Source organism: Phoxinus phoxinus (genome assembly GCF_949152265.1).
Source record: "Phoxinus phoxinus genome assembly, chromosome: 11".
NCBI lineage: Eukaryota > Metazoa > Chordata > Actinopteri > Cypriniformes > Leuciscidae > Phoxinus > Phoxinus phoxinus.
The window spans coordinates 11,577,607-11,597,126 of record NC_136886.1 but is presented as its reverse complement, the minus strand read 5'-3'; positions in this window follow the sequence as shown (position 1 = coordinate 11,597,126).

The window sequence follows — 19,520 nt, the reverse complement described above, 5'->3', positions numbered from 1 at the left end:
ATTTAATCCAAGTTAAACTTACTTTTCACCTACCGTTTGAATTATTTAATTCCCTTTATTTGCAGCATGTCTGTATTACACTTTGAAAAAAATCAATCCTAACATACATTGTCCTTAATGAAATCCTACAATTCAGAGCTAGTTTTCATGTTGGATCATTTATGGTTAAAGCACCCTTTTCTGTCGATTGTTTCTATAATATTGTGGGTTTGTCCATTTCCATTTTCTTGTTTTTTAGTGTGAACATTCATTACTGCAATAAATATCCAGCCTCTCAGCTTCTACTGTGAAATGCAGTGGATGGGATACTTACTGCGTAACAAAGTCAGGTCATTCTCCATCATTCATTCCTCAAATTACAGTACATTTGTAATTATGCCGATTGTATGAACCAACATAGCGACGAAAATCAATACACTGAACACAGATATGTTTGAACCTCATCATGCACAACACACACCATACAGACACCATAATGTCACTGTGTGGGCATAAAAGGGCACGTTGGTATGTGTGCACGTGATTTATTACCCTAACTAATTTGAAAAGGGGATGATAACTTCATTTTAGCAGGTATTACTAATTAAAGTAGAAAATGCACTTGTAAGCAGAACAAGTTCTCCTCTAATGAATCCCATGAGTTGGCTCCTAATAGATTTTTTATCTGATCTCCCCCTGTCACCTAACTAATGGGGATATAAAACAGGATCTTTGAGGTTTATTATTTTATCTTTATTAAAAATAATAGATCAGCATTGGGCAGCAAACACTAGGTCATTGATAATTATTTTTATTTTTTTTGTAAATTATCATCTTTTTTAAATCATTCTTGTGATTAAAAAAAAAACTGCAGTCCATTCAGGTTTGAGATGTGATAGTCATTATAAAAATGAAACCCCCTGAACTTGGAACTATAAAATCCAGCTGCGAACTGCTCAATCTACCTTACGTTTTATCCATTACAATAGACTGATGGGCCACTCTAATTTTTAAGGTACCACCAAGGCTCCAGGTCTCTATATAAGAGAGACCCAGAAATGGATAGCTGTTCCAATTGCAATAATGATAACATTTCAGTCCGTTCTTCACACAAAGCTATCATACACTCTTAAAAATAAAGGTTCTTTATTGGCATCAGTGGTTCCATGAATAACCTTTAACATCCATGAAACCTTTCAACTGCACGAAAGGTTGCCCTTTTATATGAAGTGTCTTACACCAAGAGCACCAATCTTGTTGGCAGAGATTATTCACACTAACTCCTCCCACCATAGTCTTATTAAACCAGACACAAATACAAAAGAAACTCCCCTGATAACAAGATCAGTGGTGTAAGAATAAGGTGGGTGGTGTTAGCTTTTAATGCGACCGACCCGAGTTCGAATCCACCTTTTACCAAACTCATTCTTCTCCCTTTTCCCAGTGCATATCAGCTCGCAGAGAAGGTTGTTTTAAATAAAAAATTAAGAAATATTAAAAAAGTGGAAATAAAGTGCATAAAGGGTATTTAATAGTGGGAATGAAGTCGGGTAGGGTTAGGGGTAGGTGATGGCTTTAGGGACAGTGAGAAAGTAACGTCCCAATAGAGCAGCATCCAATTAGGATTTTAATATAATCATTTACACTAAATATGTTGTTATACACTATATAATATACACTGAGGTGCAAACAGTGTCTGCTAAGTTTAAATACCATCTAACTACTATATTTACACTTAAAGCAAATAACATCTACTATTTAAACTTAGTGCAAAGAAAATATTTTAAAAAATGACTTTTTTTCACATTCTGCTTGTGTTTTACTTTAGTTTTCACAGACTTTTAGTTTGTTTCCCATTACCGATTTCCTGTGTACCTTTGCTCCCGTCAGTCCTTAGTTGCCATGGATATTCATTTAACAATCACACCTGTTAGCCTTTAAGTTCATTATCTTTGTGTATTTAAAGGGGTGGTTGATTAAGATTTCACTTTTCTTACTTTAGTTAGTGTGTAATGTTGCTGTTTGAGCATAAACAACATCTCCAAAGTTACGACGCTCAAAGTTCAAAGCAAAGGGAGATATTTGCTTTTAAAGAAATTGTTTTTTAAGGACTACAACAAACGGCTGGTAGGGACTACATGACATTACTCCCGGGTTAGTGACATCATCACCAACCCTAGAATTTACATAAACCCCGCCCCCGGGAACACGATTTATTGATTATCATGACAGAATATGCTACACATATAAGCTACACAAATTCACCAACAAACCATTCAGAAATGTCCTGTTGCTCTACATGTTGTCACTTCTTCTTGAGTCTCTCCATCTTTGTTTGACTCCGGTTTGAACATAAAATGCTAAAAGTTTATGAAATTTTCAGTGCATGTGTGCGTGAGGTAAAAGGACACCCGCCCCTTGTGCAGAGAGCAGCTCATTTGCATTTAAAGGGACAGACACAAAACGGTGTGTTTTTGCTCACCCTCAAAAAGTGACAATTTTAACAAGCTATATAAAAATATCTGTGGAGTATTTTGAGCTAAAACTTCACATACACACTCTGGGGACATCAGAGACTTATTTTACATCTTGTGAAAATGGCGTTTTACTACCCCTTTAAGTTTCTCATTACCTTCTGTTGGTTGTCCAGTATTGTTTGTGCTATGTACACTGTCACATTGTATTTACTACCTGTCTTTACATTGTTTATTAATATAAGCTTAAACTTGATATTTTCTGCTTTCCCTCATCTTAACTGGACTAAAATGTTACATATACAGTGTAAATGGCATCTATAGCTATTTACATTTAGCATAAATAGCATGTAACACTATTTGCACTTAGTGCATAGAAAATAGTTTTGGATACTATTTACACTCAGTACAAATAGCATATATTGCATGTTAAAGGAGAACTCCAGCGCAAAATGAACCTTTGGTCTAATTACACATTGTTACCTAGTCAACCGTTATCTGAGATTTGTTTTCATGATTATCGAATGTAAATAGTTTTATCTCTAAAAACAGTTTAGCCTATAACGCTAGTATAACGCTAGTATATGGGGCATGGAGTAATGACAAATACAAATCGCTTGTTAATACCACTAACAAGGCTCAAAATAGCCCCACACTAACAAGGTAGCATAATGAGGGTCCCTACCTTCAAACCGAAGCATTGAGAACTTTGACAGTGTCCAGACAGTTTAATAAGAAGATATTTTATACATACAGTCAACTTCACGTATACAAGCAGAAGCCATCTTAGAAAAACAGACTCGATCAGTCGATCAACGAAACGCCGATCCAAATGCGCTGAACTGTGTAGAATCTCATATGGTCCAGCGCATTTAGATCGGCGTTTCGTTAATTGACTGATCGAGTCTGCTTTTCTAAGATGGCTTCTGCTTGTATACGTGAAGTTGACTGTATGTATAAAATATCTTCTTATTAAACTGTCTGGACACTGTCAAAGTTCTCAATGCTTCGGTTTGAAGGTAGGGACCCTCATTATGCTGCCGTGTTAGTGTGGGGCTATTTTGAGCCTTGTTAGTGGTATTAACAAGCGATTTGTATTTGTCATTACTCCATGCCCCATATACTAGCGTTATACTAGCGTTATAGGCTAAACTGTTTTTAGAGATAAAACTATTTACATTCGATAATCATGAAAACAAATCTCAGATAACGGTTGACTAGGTAACAATGTGTAATTAGACCAAAGGTTCATTTTGCGCTGGAGTTCTCCTTTAACCACTGCTTTTTTTATACTGGAGTCAAGTAAAGTCAAATCAAGTCACCTTTATTTATATAGTGCTATAGATTTGTAACGCAGTTCAGATGTTATGGGAAGAAGGAGATGGGAACCGGTAAACATTTAAAGATTTGAATTAATAAATAAACAAATACAAAAATGAAAGTATAAGCCAGCAGCCCCTCATGGACGACTCCTGGCCACACAAAATGGAAACAAAGCACAACATAAATTCAGGCCTGTTCCTCTCTCGATCTCCAATGTCGTCGCTCCCCCTTTTATGCTTCCGCTCCTAGAGATACGAGACCGGTGCGTCGCGCATCAGTAATCACGCCACCGTCCTCCCACGGCCCTCGACCTCGTCCTGCTCGCCACAAGATTGTTTCAGCTTTACAGTGATAACAGGAAGATAATGCAACAAAGTTTGTTAGTGATGATGGTTAATTTTAGTTCTAAAAAGTGATATATATATACATTTATATATATATAGTTGCTATGGACAAAACCGTGATGCCATCGTCCAGCTCAGTTCAGTTCTCATATAGAGCTGGTAAGTCCCGCCCCCTCCGCTAACCCCGCTGGACCTCAAAGTTGAAAAACCGTCAATGCAAGTGAATGGGAGAAAATAATTATTTTCTGGTCCTGTTTGAATTGTGCCATGAATTTGAACATATGTTGACTGTGAATTTTTTATATAATCTTTCGTGTGAAAAATGCTACAATTTAGCGGGTAGAAGTTTGATACGGGTAGACTTTGTGTGAGAGCACTTTGTGGACTACAACTCTTCGCTGCTTTCGGCGCGTTTGAAACGTCAACACCACTAGCTCACGGCTCTAGCTCACGGATCCCGCTAGACATGGCTGTCTTTGGTGCACTTCACCGCCTTCTTTCAGGGAGAGGACAAAATCGTTGAGGTTGGCGAAAACCACGGGTAAGTCAACTTTATGTGGTGACGTCACATAGGCGACATGTAGTCTTTCTCGTTATGTCTTTTCCACAACTGCTAGCCGACGAATCATACCATATACTGTCAAACTTGTAACATGAAAGATTATATAAAAAATTCACAGACAACATATGTTCACATTCATGGCACAATTCAAACGGGACCAGAAAGTAATAATTTTCTCCCATTCACTTGCATTGACGGTTTTTCAACTTTGAGGTCCAGCGGGGTTTTACGGAGGGGGCGGGACTTACCAGCTCTATAATGGTGTCAATACAGGCAGATCGGTAATATTGTTGAATATTAGGTGTCCCCAATTAAGCAAGCCAAAAGCCAAAGGTAACAAAGGCGACAGTGGCAAGGAAACAAAATTCCATCTGGTGACAGAATGGAGAAAAAAACCTTGGGAGAAACCAGGCTCAATCGGGGGGGCCAGTTCTCCTCTGGCCAACGAACGAAAAGTGTATGATTATGATTCAGGCATTACAGGTCAGAAGTCAGATTGGATCAGAACATTCAGAATATTTGTCTAGTTCCATCTGGTTAAAGATCGGACTCATCACGTCATTATGGAGAAGGGTTTGTAGAGGATCGGTGCCGATGGCTGTCGTGTCGATGAGGCCTCCACAGGGGAGAGTCTAGTTGACACAATCTCTACTGACACTTCAGGGATGCGTTGTGGTCGTGTCTAGACGCAGGTCCTCCATCTGATCTGGATACGGCCTAGATCCAGCTGACTACATCATGCGTTGTGGTCGTGTCTAGGTGCAGGTCCACTATCTGATCTGGATCCGGCTGACTACATCATGCTTGTGGTTGTGTCTAAGCGCAGGTCAACCATCTGATCTGGATACAGCCTGGATCCGGCTGACTACATCATGCGTTGTGGTTGTGGTCGTGTCTAGGTGCAGGTCAACCATCTGATCTGGATACAGCCTAGATCAGGCTGACTACATCATGCTTGTGGTCGTGTCTAGGTGCAGGTCAACCATCTGATCTGGATACGGCAGGGATCCGGCTGACTACATCATGCTTGTGGTCGTGTCTAGGCGCAGGTCAACCATCTGATCTGGATACAGCCTAGATCCGGCTGACTACATCATGCGTTGTGGTTGTGGTCGTGTCTAGGTGCAGGTCCTCCATCTGATCTGGATACAGCCTAGATCAGGCTGACTACATCATGCTTGTGGTCGTGTCTAGGTGCAGGTCCTCCATCTGATCTGGATACGGCCTGGATCCGGCTGACTTCAGTACACCTAGGAATAAACAGAAAGATTAACATTACCGTAGATGCCATTCTTCTTATGATGTATCGAGTACATCAGGTGTTATAGGAAGTGTTCCCAGTTCCGGCTGGGAACATTTTCAATGTTCTTCACAGTAAGAAAAAAATATATATATTAAGGGGAACCAAAACTGGTGTGAAAAATCGTTTTTGGAATCTTTATTTTTAAGAGTGTATAGCTTCAGAAGACTTGGAATTGTGCTTTTAGGGAGCTTTATTGTCCTTGTCCTTGTCCTTGTCCTTGTCCTTGTCCTTGTCCTTGTCCTTGTCCTTGTCCTTGTCCTTGTCCTTGTCCTTGTCCTTGTCCTTGTCCTTGTCCTTGTCCTTGTGGTCAAATAATGTAAATTTTAATTTTGGGGCAAACTATTCTATGTTAACATTGAACGTGACAAAAAAATTAGGAATAAAAAGATGGTATATCCTCTAAAGTGTGATATTTTCATCACTCCTCAAAATAAAGCTTTATGGCATTTACACTGCTAAAGTGTACCAGAACTCTGGGCTGATTTAATTCTGATTAAAGGTCATGAACTATAGAAATATAGGTGAGAAAGCTCACAGGATCTTTTTCCTTTCTTTCTTGTGGATTAGATTATCACTTGTATTGCTCTTTCATTGTAAAGGAAACATTTTAGACTTCGGTCATAGTTCAAGCACCGGCTTTGTCTCAAATATGTCTCCTAAAATAGAAAAAGAATAAAATTAGACCACTCTTTAATACAAAGCTATAAAATGAATGTGGATAGCATAGCTCAGATAATTAGATTTTTTTTTTTTATGAAAAATTTTTCAGTTCATAATGAAATCTTAAAAAGACCTGGAGATCTTAGCAAATTTGAGTTTGTGATATTGTGGTAAGATCTCGTGATAATTCTTGGGGAGAACTCATGTGAAGAAAGATCTGAGACGCAAGAGTCATAAGCGAAAGTCTCCATTGTCCTGCATTTAATCGCATTGCTGTCTGGAAGAAACAAATGAGATATTATAAAAAATATAATTCAGTTTGTTTTTTCCCACTGGTATGTGGACGAAAATGACCCAAGTTAGATCTTGATACAAAAGAAAGGTTAAGAATTATTAAAAAAATCACTGAAATCTTATATGAAGCTCAGTTGTCTTTTAATGCAATGAAGCTACATATTCAGGATTACACACTATTGCAGCATACAGTAGGCTATAATAGTGTATACAGCAGTTCTGTGTTGTCTGTTACAGGATATTGACTTTAAAGCAAGCTGACTCTGTCTAATCTATCAAAGGAGACGTTTCATGTCATTCAGTCAAGAAATGGAGTGCAACATAAAAATTAAATCTTAGGTTTTGTGAATAAGAGCAAATCCTCCCAACCATTTAATAGGTTTCATGCTTGAATAGGAATCTTATTATAGTCTGATACTCAGAGTTTTGGTTCCCTCCCTGCACAATTTTTTCCCTGTTTACTTGATATAATTATGACTAAGCCGTTTTGTGGTTTTCTCAAAAACGCATACCGGTACTTTTCCAAAAAGAATCGCTACTTGATCAAAAATGAATCGCTGCTTTTCCTAAAATGAATCGATACTATTTCAAAAATGAATCGATACTATTTAAAAAATGATTTTGTCTAAAATAAATCGACACTTTCTTTTAATGAAATCGCTACTTTTTCCAAAAAGAATCGCTACTTTTTCCTAAAAAGAATCGCTACTATTTCCTAAAAAGAATCACTACTTTTTTTAAAAGAATCGCTACTTTAAAAAAATGAATCGCTACTTTTTTTCCTAAAAAGAATTAAAAAAGTTAATTCTTAATTTTCTTTTTCAAATATGAATCGATAATTTTAAAAAAATGAACCAATACTTAAAAAAAAAAATCGATACTTTCCCCTAAAAATAATCGCTACTTTTCTAAAAAGAATTACAACTTTTTCAAAAATGAATCGCTACTTTTTCAAAAAGAATCGTTACTTTTCTAAAATGAATCGCTACTTTTTCTAAAAAGAATTGCAACTTTCTCTAAAATGAATCGACACTTTCTTTTAATGAATCGATACTTTCCTTAAAATGAATCGATACTTTCCTAAAAGGAATCACTACTTTTAAGAATCGCTACTTTTTCCAAAAATAATTGCTACTTTTTCCTAAGAATCGCTACTATTTCCTAAAAAGAATCGATACTTTAAAAAAAAAAAGAATCGATATTTAAAAAAAAAAAAGAATCGCTACTTAAAAAAAAAAGAATCAATATTTTTTTTTAAAAATTAATTGCTACTTTTTCCTAAAAAGAATCGCTACTATTTCCTAAAAAGAATAGATTTTTCAAAAAAAGAATAGCTACTTCTTCCTAAAAAGAATCGCTATTATTTCCTAAAAAGAATCGATTTTTCAAAAAAAGAATTGCTACTTTTTCCTAAAAAGAATTTAAAAAGTAAATTCTTCACTTTCTTTTTCAAAAAAGAATCGATACTTTTGCCCAAAAATGTATCGATACTTTTCCAAAAACGAATCGCTACTTTTCTAAAAAGAATTGCAACTTTTTAAAAAATGAATCGCTACTTTTTCAAAAAGGATCGCTACTGTTTCCAAAATGAATCTATACTTTACCAAAAAAAGGATCGCTACTTTTCTAAAATGAATCGCTACTTTTAAAATAAAGAATAGCTACTATTAAAAAAAGAATCGCTACTTAAAAAAAACCGAATAGATACTTTAAAAAAAAAGAATTGCTACTTTTCTAAAAAGAAATGCTACTTTAAAATGAATCTCTACTTTTCTAAAATGAATCGATACTTTAAAAAAAAAGAATCGCTACTTAAAAAAATGTATCGATACCTTTGCCCAAAAAGAATTGAAATGAATTGCTACTTTTTTTTCTAAAAATTAATCGCTACTTTTAAAAACATTAATCGGTACCTTTTCAAAAATAAATCGCTACTTTTTTTTTAAATTAATCGATACCTTTGCCCAAAAAGAATCGCTACTTAAAAAAAAGAATTGCCACTTTTCTAAAAAGAATTGCTACTTTTCTTAAAAGAATTGCTACTTTTCTAAAAAGAATCTGTATTTTTTCCAAAAAGAATTGCTACTTTTCCTAAAAAGAATCGCTACTTTTTCCTAAAAAGTATCAATAGTTTTCCTTAACAGAATCTATACTTTTCCTGAAATGAATCGCTTCTGTTCCCAAAATGAATCTATACTTCTAAAAAGAATCGCTACTTTACCAAAAAAGGATCACTACTTTTTCTATAATTAATCGATACTTCCCCTAAAAGGAATCGCTACTTTTTTCAAAAGAATCGCTACTTTATTAAAGGAATGGCTACTTTTTCCAAAAAGAATCGCTACTTTAAAAAAAATGAATCGCTACTTTTCCCAAAAATAACCGCTACTTTTTTCAAAAGACCATTCATGCTTGTTTTCTAACGTGGAATAAGACAAAATAGGTATCATCTTAAAGCTTAGAAACTCAGCTTTTTAATGCATGTAACCGCCTGCAGCTCACATGTAGAGGGACTTTTCCTCAAACCTTATTTGCTTCCTGATTTATTGCATGTCAAATTAGAATGATATGCAAAATAAAAAATGATATATTGCTCATCTAGCTACTTTGTATACTGTGAATCAGCCATATAATAATATTAATATATTGCAAAATATAAATTGCAAAGTTACTTAATAGTTAGAAGCATATCTAAAGTAGACCATTGAAATACCTCTATTATATTTTGTCTAAATACAAAAAATAAACAAACAAAAACAGTAGTTTTAAATTCTATGGAAATTAATTTTGATATATTTGCTGAAGATGAATTTTAATAATGTTATTATATTAGTGTTTTAAAATATTCACTTTAAGTGAGTGTTCGGCAAATGTAATCTAAATGGAAAAAATAAGGAAAACGTGCAAGCACAATTAAAGATCCAATATTTAAATTTAACAAATTAAGAAAATTACCATAATTGACATTAGTTATGCGCAACATTCTTCCGGGTTCTACAAAACGGGTATAACTACTTCCGGCTGTCAGCTACTGAGGTAAACACAGCGTAGCGACCTTTTATAGCCTGTGTTTTCAGGAGCTACCCATACTATCAATTTCCGATGTACACCGTATTGCCAAACGGACGTCCAGAGCCCCGAGTACTCTATTAGACAAAGGATTTAAGTTTTACGCCTTTTTTTTTTTTTTTTTTTAGTTTTACTCTAAAGTTTGATCAGAAATAAGAATGTTATTATAATAAGCAAAAATTAACAGAAATTTAACAGTTACCTCAGAGATCACCGCACCTCAGAGATCAAATACCGCTGCGGAAGTGAAAAGCGGAAATGCTTAGACCTGTTTTCCGGTTCGAACGCTGGGCGCTCCGCATAACCCCTATTGACCTAATTGAAGGAAATGACCAATTATTGAAAAAAAATAAAAATAAATGATTGATATGGTACCAATTTACAGTATTGTGCATCCTTATAGTTTACGTCTTACTGCACCCACACACCGGACGCGAATAGCGCGTCAGGCGCGAGTGATTTCAATGTTAAGTCAATGCAAAGACGCGTTGCACGCGTTTTACGCGCGTAACGCGTCTTTGCATTGACTTAACATTGAAATGACTCGCGCCTGACGCGCTATTCGCGTCCGGTGTGAACGCACCATTAGGGACTATAGTTGGGCAGTTTAATTGAATTAACAATTTTTTAAATAAGTTAATATTTTAAATTAAAATTGTGTCCGTTTAAAAAATAAACAAAAAAATGATACACCATATTGTATTAATCATAACATGTCAACGTATTGCAGGGCCTCTCATATCCATTTGATAAATATGATGATGTTTCAGCTTGTACCTAGAAAGATGGCCAGGTCAAAACTGAATTATAGCATTTTAAAACGTTATCAAGCTTACAACAATACATGTTTCAGAAAGCCGATTCAAAATACCAGTATACCTAGTAAATCTATCTCTGCATGGTGTATATTTCTGAATTTCATAATGCACCGATAAGCACAGTAGAATCTCCTCTGTAAACATATGCTCCATATGTCTCTCTCAGCTGCAGTGGATAGTGGCAAATGTCATGGGAAGCATAATTAGCATGTGTGATTAATTAAAAAGCATTATCTATCGTTAGCCCTCAGCCGCAAAGAATAGTCTAAAAGGTCGGAATCTATAATTAGTTTATTTGGAGTAAAACAGATAGGAGTGAGCAAACAGGAGTCGCTGATGTCTTCGCCGGAATTATTTTTCACAGTGCTGTATTAATTTGTTCAGTAATTGGCATATAAATGAGGAATCTGATATTCGTTGGTGAGGGGAAGCGCTCTCCGCGGGGAATCATGCCGTGCGAAGCAGTTTCCTCCTGGAAAAACAGAACCCTGTGGTAACAGAGTGCCCACACTAACAGAGATCACAGCACTATGACACTTTATTTAAAAATATCTGCATGTTAAACACTGTTATTTGCCTTTCTCGTCAACTAGATAATGTTCTGATGACAGAGCAAACCACCCTGGAGGGCTTCAGCATGACTCTCACAACGGTTGATTATATGAAAATATACGTTTCGGTTTTCTTTCACACACTAAGATCACAATAGAGAAGAGGAGCAAAAGAAGCCCATATTAAATCTGACTGGCTTGTCCTGTACCTAGGTGTCAGAGTGGGTGAACAGAGGACTCAAATGCAGAGGGTTCGTGAAACAGAGGAAACGCTTCGGAAAAAAACAACCTCCAAAAGTGAAATGACACACGCGAACATATTTAATGGAATATATGGGAACACCAGTGGAAGCATAAGGCTGTGGAGACCACCCAAAAATGCAGCGCCCAACGGGACAGGGAAGGAGACAGAGAACAGCAGGAGAAAGACCAGCTGTGTCACTCCTCGTCTAAACGTCCTGGGACAGCAGCAAACAAAGGTAAGACCGAGACAGACACAGAGAACAGTTCCTAGAACACATGAGACGAAGCACCAATCTGACAACAAGGGGCAAACACAGCAGAGAATATAAGGGGGAAAGGAACAAGCGTCAGGTACCTGCATGCACAGTCAGTGCTGATTGCCCAGATCACGAGCTGAAGAAAATGACAGGACAAACAACGCCAACAGGGGACGCCGATGATGCACCCTGAACCGTGACAGTAAGAGGTCAATCGAGAGGAGAGTTTTAGGGATGCCAATAATGTAGATTCTGGACTTAATAACAGTCACTGCATGAATATTTGCACTGAGGGACGTGTAATTAATCTAAATTAGGGATGTTAGAGATAGGAAATGGAATAACAGGTGGTAGGGAATTTACAATGAGGCCTGAAAGGGAAGTGGATGCATCGCAACAGAGGCAGTTCATTAAAGAAGGTTATTAATCACAAACAGAGGTCAAATAGAAAGCCGTGCCCGCTTGTTCTATTAAAGAGTACTGTAAATGTCAAAAATTGCAGCCCTCTTGTAATGATGACAGCTGTTACTGTAATATATTAGACAGTTAATGTGTTAGACGTGTTGATACCGTAACGTTATAGATACGCATGAACAAAGATGAATCAAAAATACTTATTTATTCAACAAAGAGAAAACCGTAGGAGATAGATCATACAGAAAGAAATAAGATGTGCATCAACATATTGTGTCGAAGTAGGGAGGAGCCAGCAGACCCAGGGGGACGACAGAAGGAGATGGAGCCGATGGAGGTGGAGACACAGGCGGAGATGAAGAAACAAAGAGACCACATGACATAGATGGATCTGGAGACCAAGGCAGAGTTGCAGCGACGAGCGTCCAAGCTGGAGCCAGGGTGACAGAGGACTGAGGTGGAGCTGGTGGGACTGAGGACCAAGATCGGAGCCCAACGGAGCCGAAGGGGTGGAGGGACAAAGCACAGCTAAAGGCCCAGAAATCCCTGGTGCAGGGAGAGTGACGAGGGAGCCTGATGGAGCCATAAGGACAATGGTCCCATGTGGAGCCGAGGGAGGGTGGAGCCAAGGTGGAGCAGATGGGTCGACAAGCCAAAGTGGAGTGACGTTCTCGTAGGCTGGAGGCAAAACCAGGGGATCCTCTTGACAAGGTGGAGCTGGAGACTGGAAAAACTGAGGCAGATCCACACTGGGAATCAGCAGGTGATCTGGCTGTTAGGGGTAGAGCAGGTGCTAAAGGGAGGCTGGGCGGGATCCTTGGAGACAGGAGATTTGGAGCTGGAAGGGACCAGCAGAGACACAGGAGAATTGGAGCTGGGTGGGACCAGCGGGGACTGTGAGGCGCAGAGAAATATTCTCTTCCATTTCATCATAATAGCGTACAGAGGCCAGCTGCAGCTCACCCTCAGAGACAGGAGTGTGGGAGTAGCTCCACTCCATGCCCTCAAACTCTATGAGGACACCCACAGTTACGGATGGTGTAGCCGGTTCGTACACCTGGTCAGACAATCCATTGGACTTGGGCTCCAGGGCGATGATTAGCTCAGTCTTTGTTCCATCTCGTGCTGACATTGCGGCGGGCTCAGGCTCTGTGTCTACGGTGGGCTCTGGCTTACGCCTTGGATCACTTGCTGAGGCTGGTAAAGTAGAACACACAAAGCGAGTGGTCTGGAGGCATCCGATCTAAGAAGTCCTTGGTGTGGACATCTAGATTTTGCTCCTTCACCTCTTTAGGCAGAGGGCACAGGGAAAACAGGGTTGATCCCGGGAAATTGCCAGAGTGCCTTCTGTATGAACGCAAACACGTCCCGGGATTGATGCCGGCATCGATCCCGGGTTGGGGACCTAGTAACATTGCCGGGATCAGTCCCGGAACGCGCCCTGTGTGAACAAAAGCCAGGATCAATGCCGTAAGGGGTGTGTCGTAGTGATGACGCACGTGCCATCGCATGACTCTAGAAAGTTTGTGTTCGTCATCAACAAAGAAAGAAAGAAAAAATGTCTGCAAACTGGAATGAAGCAGAGACCTTGGAGCTCCTTACTATCCGCACTGAAGCTGAGATCGTTCGCCAGCTTTGTGGAACGGTACGCGATGCGTGTTTTTTTCGAAGCGTACGTTACACGTCTCATCCTGACGTCGCGTGTCTTAACGGGATCTTACCGGGATGTGTGTGAACGCACTCACAGATCAAATCACTGGCAGTGTGAATGAACCAAAATCAAACGATCCCGGGACAAATCCCGGGTCACATTATCCGTGTATTTTCCGGAATCTCTGTGTGAAAGGGGCTTAAGAGAAAAATAGCTATTTGAAAATTTTGTTGAGATTGAGTGGTAATGAGAGTGGTAAATAAGAGAGATAAGCTTCATTCCAAATTGTATTGAGAATGCCTTTTAAATTACATTTTAATTACTGAATTTGGATAACAATTTGAATTTTAAATTTAATTGAAATTCAAAGGAATTCAATCATGCCATTTTATAAAAGCAATTTTTTTTTTTTTTTTTTTTAAAATAAGATAATCTATGACCAAAAAAAAAACAAAATAAGTCATTTTTTAATTCTACAATTGACTTTAGGCATCACAGCAGTATGAAATGTACAGTATGAAAAAATGGATATAGATGTTGGGATTTGAGATCTAGCTATCTTAATTCATGAATGGGAAGGGAGCTAATTCTTTCATTCTGAACAAACCTTGTAAATAATGACAGCATTTTTTGTGAAATATTCAGAAAATAAACAGGATGGTTTACATGGTGTACTGCTTAAGAGAGTAAAGGTGGTGTTTAATCTCTCAGGATCACAAGAGTTAGTTTCCTTCCAATAAAATCAGTCATAAGAAAGCTAAGGTATGGTCTTCTGGTCCTCTGTTGACCATTGGACCCCTCAGGCGATAGAACCAGGCAGGACAACAGGCTGTTTAGAGGTGATAAGGACCATGTTGCCTCTAACCCTCAGCAGAGCTCAATACCCTTGTGATGGGTCCTGTACATAAGCACTTCTCCATCAGAGACTACCCAGGCATGGTGTGATGAATGAGCTGCTGTAGGGGACAACTGAGCTTACCATGATAATAAAGAAAAACGGTTGGAGAAGAACCTTTAGTGGGAGAATTAATTCTAGGAAATTAATACCAAAACAGGGTCCGGTTCCAGTAAGATAGCAAGAATCTCTTCGCCTTCCCTGTGAAACATATTTAGCCCTGAAGCCAAACTGACGAATATTTATTGAAAAAAATCTCATCAAATTCCTCCATAAATCAAGATAGTAAAAAACAAAATTGTAATGAGAGGCAAATTATGGCTGTTTATGCAAAACGTGGCAGGCGGTGTACCATTGGAATTATTTGAGGCGTCTGACAGCTAGGTCACTCATATGTTTAATTCATGAAAATGTAAATCATCATAGTATTATGTGCACAGTTAGTTTTACCCATCACTGCTGAAGCCATTTCTCTCCATGGAATTGGTTGTAAAATACACACTGATGGTACAGAACAAAACATGCGCGAGCAAACTGGATTTTTTTTTTTAAAGAACAGTTCATAACACCAAAATACAAGTCATTATTCATTGATAATCTTCACCTCCACTGTGGGTCTCAAATCAAATATGCACCCATGCCGCAGGTTGGACGTCAATAACATCAAACATAATTTGTTCTCAAGTGTCTCATAGCCAAACACCATGATGTCAGACATAGACGTCGTATTTGATTTCCAAGTCACAGCGGTGGTGAAGATTATCAGTGAAAAATGACAAGAGAACTAGCAAGCTGCTGTCTGTCATGATTGCTGGTTGTAGCTTTGTGAAAAGTTGAACTGAATACAGTATATGAAAACAATTCAGACACCATTCACGTTTGACCAGTGTGGGGAATTTATAGTTATTGACAGATGAAGAACTAAAAAAAAAAAACATCTTATGATGCAACGTGGACAGGCCTGTGTTTTATAATTTTTTTAAAGAAAAAAAACAAAACAGAAACAGTAGCACTCCATAATGTGACTAATACTGCATGTTGATACAAATTGATTCACACCATTCACTGAATATTTTAACTTCTGTTTGCAATCATTAGCACTCAATATGCAAAAAAGTTATAATAAATTTAGCAGCATGTGGCAATTAGCAGGGTCCGAGCAGATGGCATGACAGGGAGAAGGGTGATTGCTCTCAAGTATCAGAACCTTGCCAAATTTTTTAGACATTCTCAGATTACAGGCCTACATATATGTCCCATTTCACCTAATACTTTTTAATTGCCTGGAGAGTCATGGTTCAAAATTCAAAATAAAATGTTTTGAGAAGAGAAATATTCTGCATTGATTCAACACTTGACCCATTAATCCTAACACTTACTATTCTATTCTGTATTCTATTCTAGACTTAATGGTACATAAACGCCATTAGAGAAACCAATAATTAACTGATTGCAAAGGTAGCAACTGCTTAAACATCCACTCAAGCTCACAACACACTCCTCAAGTAAACTGTCCAAAACAATCAAAAAGACTCACAGTAAATGTCAACATTAGCATCTGGCTCAGCTAAAGTCTCAATATTCTAATAAGCACAACAAATATGCATCACACACAAAATGGGAAAATAGATCAAGTAACTGTATAAACATTTTCTTCCACCAGAAATGTGTATACAGCATCTTAGATGGTAGATGAGGTCCACCAGTAATCCTGGGTTTTCAAAATGGCCTGCAGTCAAGCATTCAATCACCTCCTCCATTTATCCCCTGACCAAAAGGACTGAATCACTGCCCAATTGATCAGTCCGACTGCCAGAATGATAAATAGGTATCTGTCAAGAAGAGCCACCTCTTAGATATGAAGCCATGGTGGAGGCAGACTACAGCACAACCTTCACCAAACCCCAATGAATCAGTGACTTATGGGGAATTAAGGAGACCTTCTTGACCAATCAGCTCCACGGGCGGTCGGGGGCTAAACGGTCCGACAGCCTCACCTCTAATCCATCAGGCAGAACATTCTGGAACAAGCATTTACTCTGAGAAATTTCAACCATTTCCTCTCTCTCTGATCTCCACTCCTGCCATGCAATCCGTAGGAATTTGAAAATCCATAAATGCACACTAGATCAACCAATGATTTTCTGCCATTGTGAACTGGGACTGCCAATCCTGTAAAGGACAACAGGATGCAACTCCCTACCCATGACCATCTCTGTCATTGGTACCCTTGGGTTTTCTGGAAAAAAATTATTTGGCATGCATCCCAGTGGTTTCTCCTAGTATTCCTATTGGATGGCTGTCTATCCATCCTTTCTGTTATGCAATTATGTCATGTATATACCTTAATATGCTGAATAAAATATTAAACTTAACATTTTAAAACCATGCAAATGAGTTTTCTTACAATTAAATGAACATAGAGGAGAATTATATTTATTGTTCATTCTCAAAACAGAAGCTCAGACATTATGCATGAGATTTATTTTTTCGGTTTGCTTCATAGAAAAGCAGAAAATTAGGAGATAAAGTATGAGAAACTTCTCAAGAGAAACCTTTAAGATATTTACCAGCGATCCCGAAACATCATCAACCATTGGACGAGATTGGCCTGAAGTTGTAAAAAAACCTCAAAGTTGGTTTGTTCTCCCATCTCTTCTCCTCGTTGTTTACCTTCCCGCTGTTAAATGTCAACCCCTGTTCCTGTTTTCGACGTGAAGTGATAACATGAAGGATGTACATGAGTAGTGAACTGAGAGCAAGGACACTGATATGCTTCTCTTGATGGATGGAACAATCTTATCCCAAAAGGTGGAAGTGAGGAGAAAACGCAATACAATATTGCTATACATTCCTCATGGGATGGATAAGTTCATGATGTTACTTATATGATATTATAATGATATCATAATAAGTGGCTAATTGTATCGTGGCACTCTCCCATGCAATAATCTTTTCGTAATGAAATTTTTTCTCACATTTATCTCACTCTAATGTCTCATGCATGTTTTCTCTCATTACAATTAAAGCATTTACTTAATGCCGTGGAGGATTTTGTTTTTCTTTAATTAACCAAACAACCTTTGTTCTTGCTGGAGGCAAAGAGAAAATGCATATCCAACAATAAATCACGATACAACGAATGCATGTTACAGAAGCGGATTTGGGTTGACGGTTTGCGCCCCTCATTAAAATCTCTGTACTTTTACATTATTCATACACTCCTGTTTTGTTATAACTGTTGATCCATAGCAATTGAAAAGCACCAACCAGTCGGTGGATTCGCGCATGATCTGTTTATTAAAAAGGAGTTAGCTCGCCTTGTGTTTCTGAAGGTATAACACAATTCCGGAGCTCCCGGAGCAGAAAACCCAAATAAATCAAATTCATTAACTCTGTAATTGATTTCATTATTTTTCATGCTCAAAACAGAAAGGTGTTTTTTTTTCTTTTAAGGTTTGCAGGAAGGGATGGAGGTAGAGCTTGGGTGCATGAGGCAAAGGTTGAGCGCATAAACAGTTTGGCCAGGGGGAAAGTGGCTCTTTAATTACACCACAGAAGAGCTGTGAACCGTCAGCAACCCTTAATCAGACCAGAAGAAGTGGCAGCACGGGATTACAGAGTCAAAATTCAACCAAAACAGGAAAAAGCAAGGGAAAAAATGAGGCCAAGTGTCACGGGTATGGTGCGGGTGAAGACAGGCAGAGGCACAAGTTCCAATTCAAGCATTTACTATAATAAACTTACACAAAACTGGTACAGGCAGACAGGTAACACTCAATACATGGTAACATAAACAAGTAACATATACAAGTAACATAAACATATACATATACATATACATATCGAAGGTGTGACTCCAGATTCACTGACCGCAGACCCTTTCCCATAAGCACACGCTACAGATTAATGGTCAATTTTCACACAACTCTGCTGTTCAGACATCCCACTCTCCTGAGACACGCTGAAAACAGCATTCAGTGTGTTTGTTCACCTGCTGGCCTTACCGTCTAATGTCTTTGAGATTCAATTTGAAGCATTGCTGGCTTTTGAACATCAGAACATGTTCATCCTGTGTCTTATTACTAAGAAGAGAAGAGCCATTGAAATATTCCCTATAGATTAGTCTTATTTTAGCAATTAAAGATGCACTTTGTTATTTCTTTTGAGTTCTTAAATGATGGGGTGCTAGGGGATCTGTAAAAAACGTTTTGACAAAACAAACTTTTAGTCAAAATGTTTTTGACTAACAAACAATATTTTTTATTAAATACACTATTTTTTGACTAATGATATTTATTAATTAAATATGCTTAAGATTTTTTTAAACAAAATAACCCATTTGATATTATTAATCTATTTTTTTTACAGTAGGGGTAAAATGAAACTTTTTTTCAATGTTTTAAGAGTAAAATTAAATGATTATGGAATCATTTTTTTATGTTTTTGAACATTAGGAAAGCTCTTATTCTCAGCAACGCGGCAATTTTTTATTTTTTTTTACAAATACAGTAAAAAGAGTAATATTTAGAAATATTATTACAATTTAAATTAAACTTTCTATTTTAATATATTTTAAAAAGTTATGTATTACTGCATGGCAAAACTGAATTTTCAGCATCATTCCTCCAGTCTTCAGTGTCACATGATCCTTCAGAAATCTTTCTAATATTCTGATTTGCC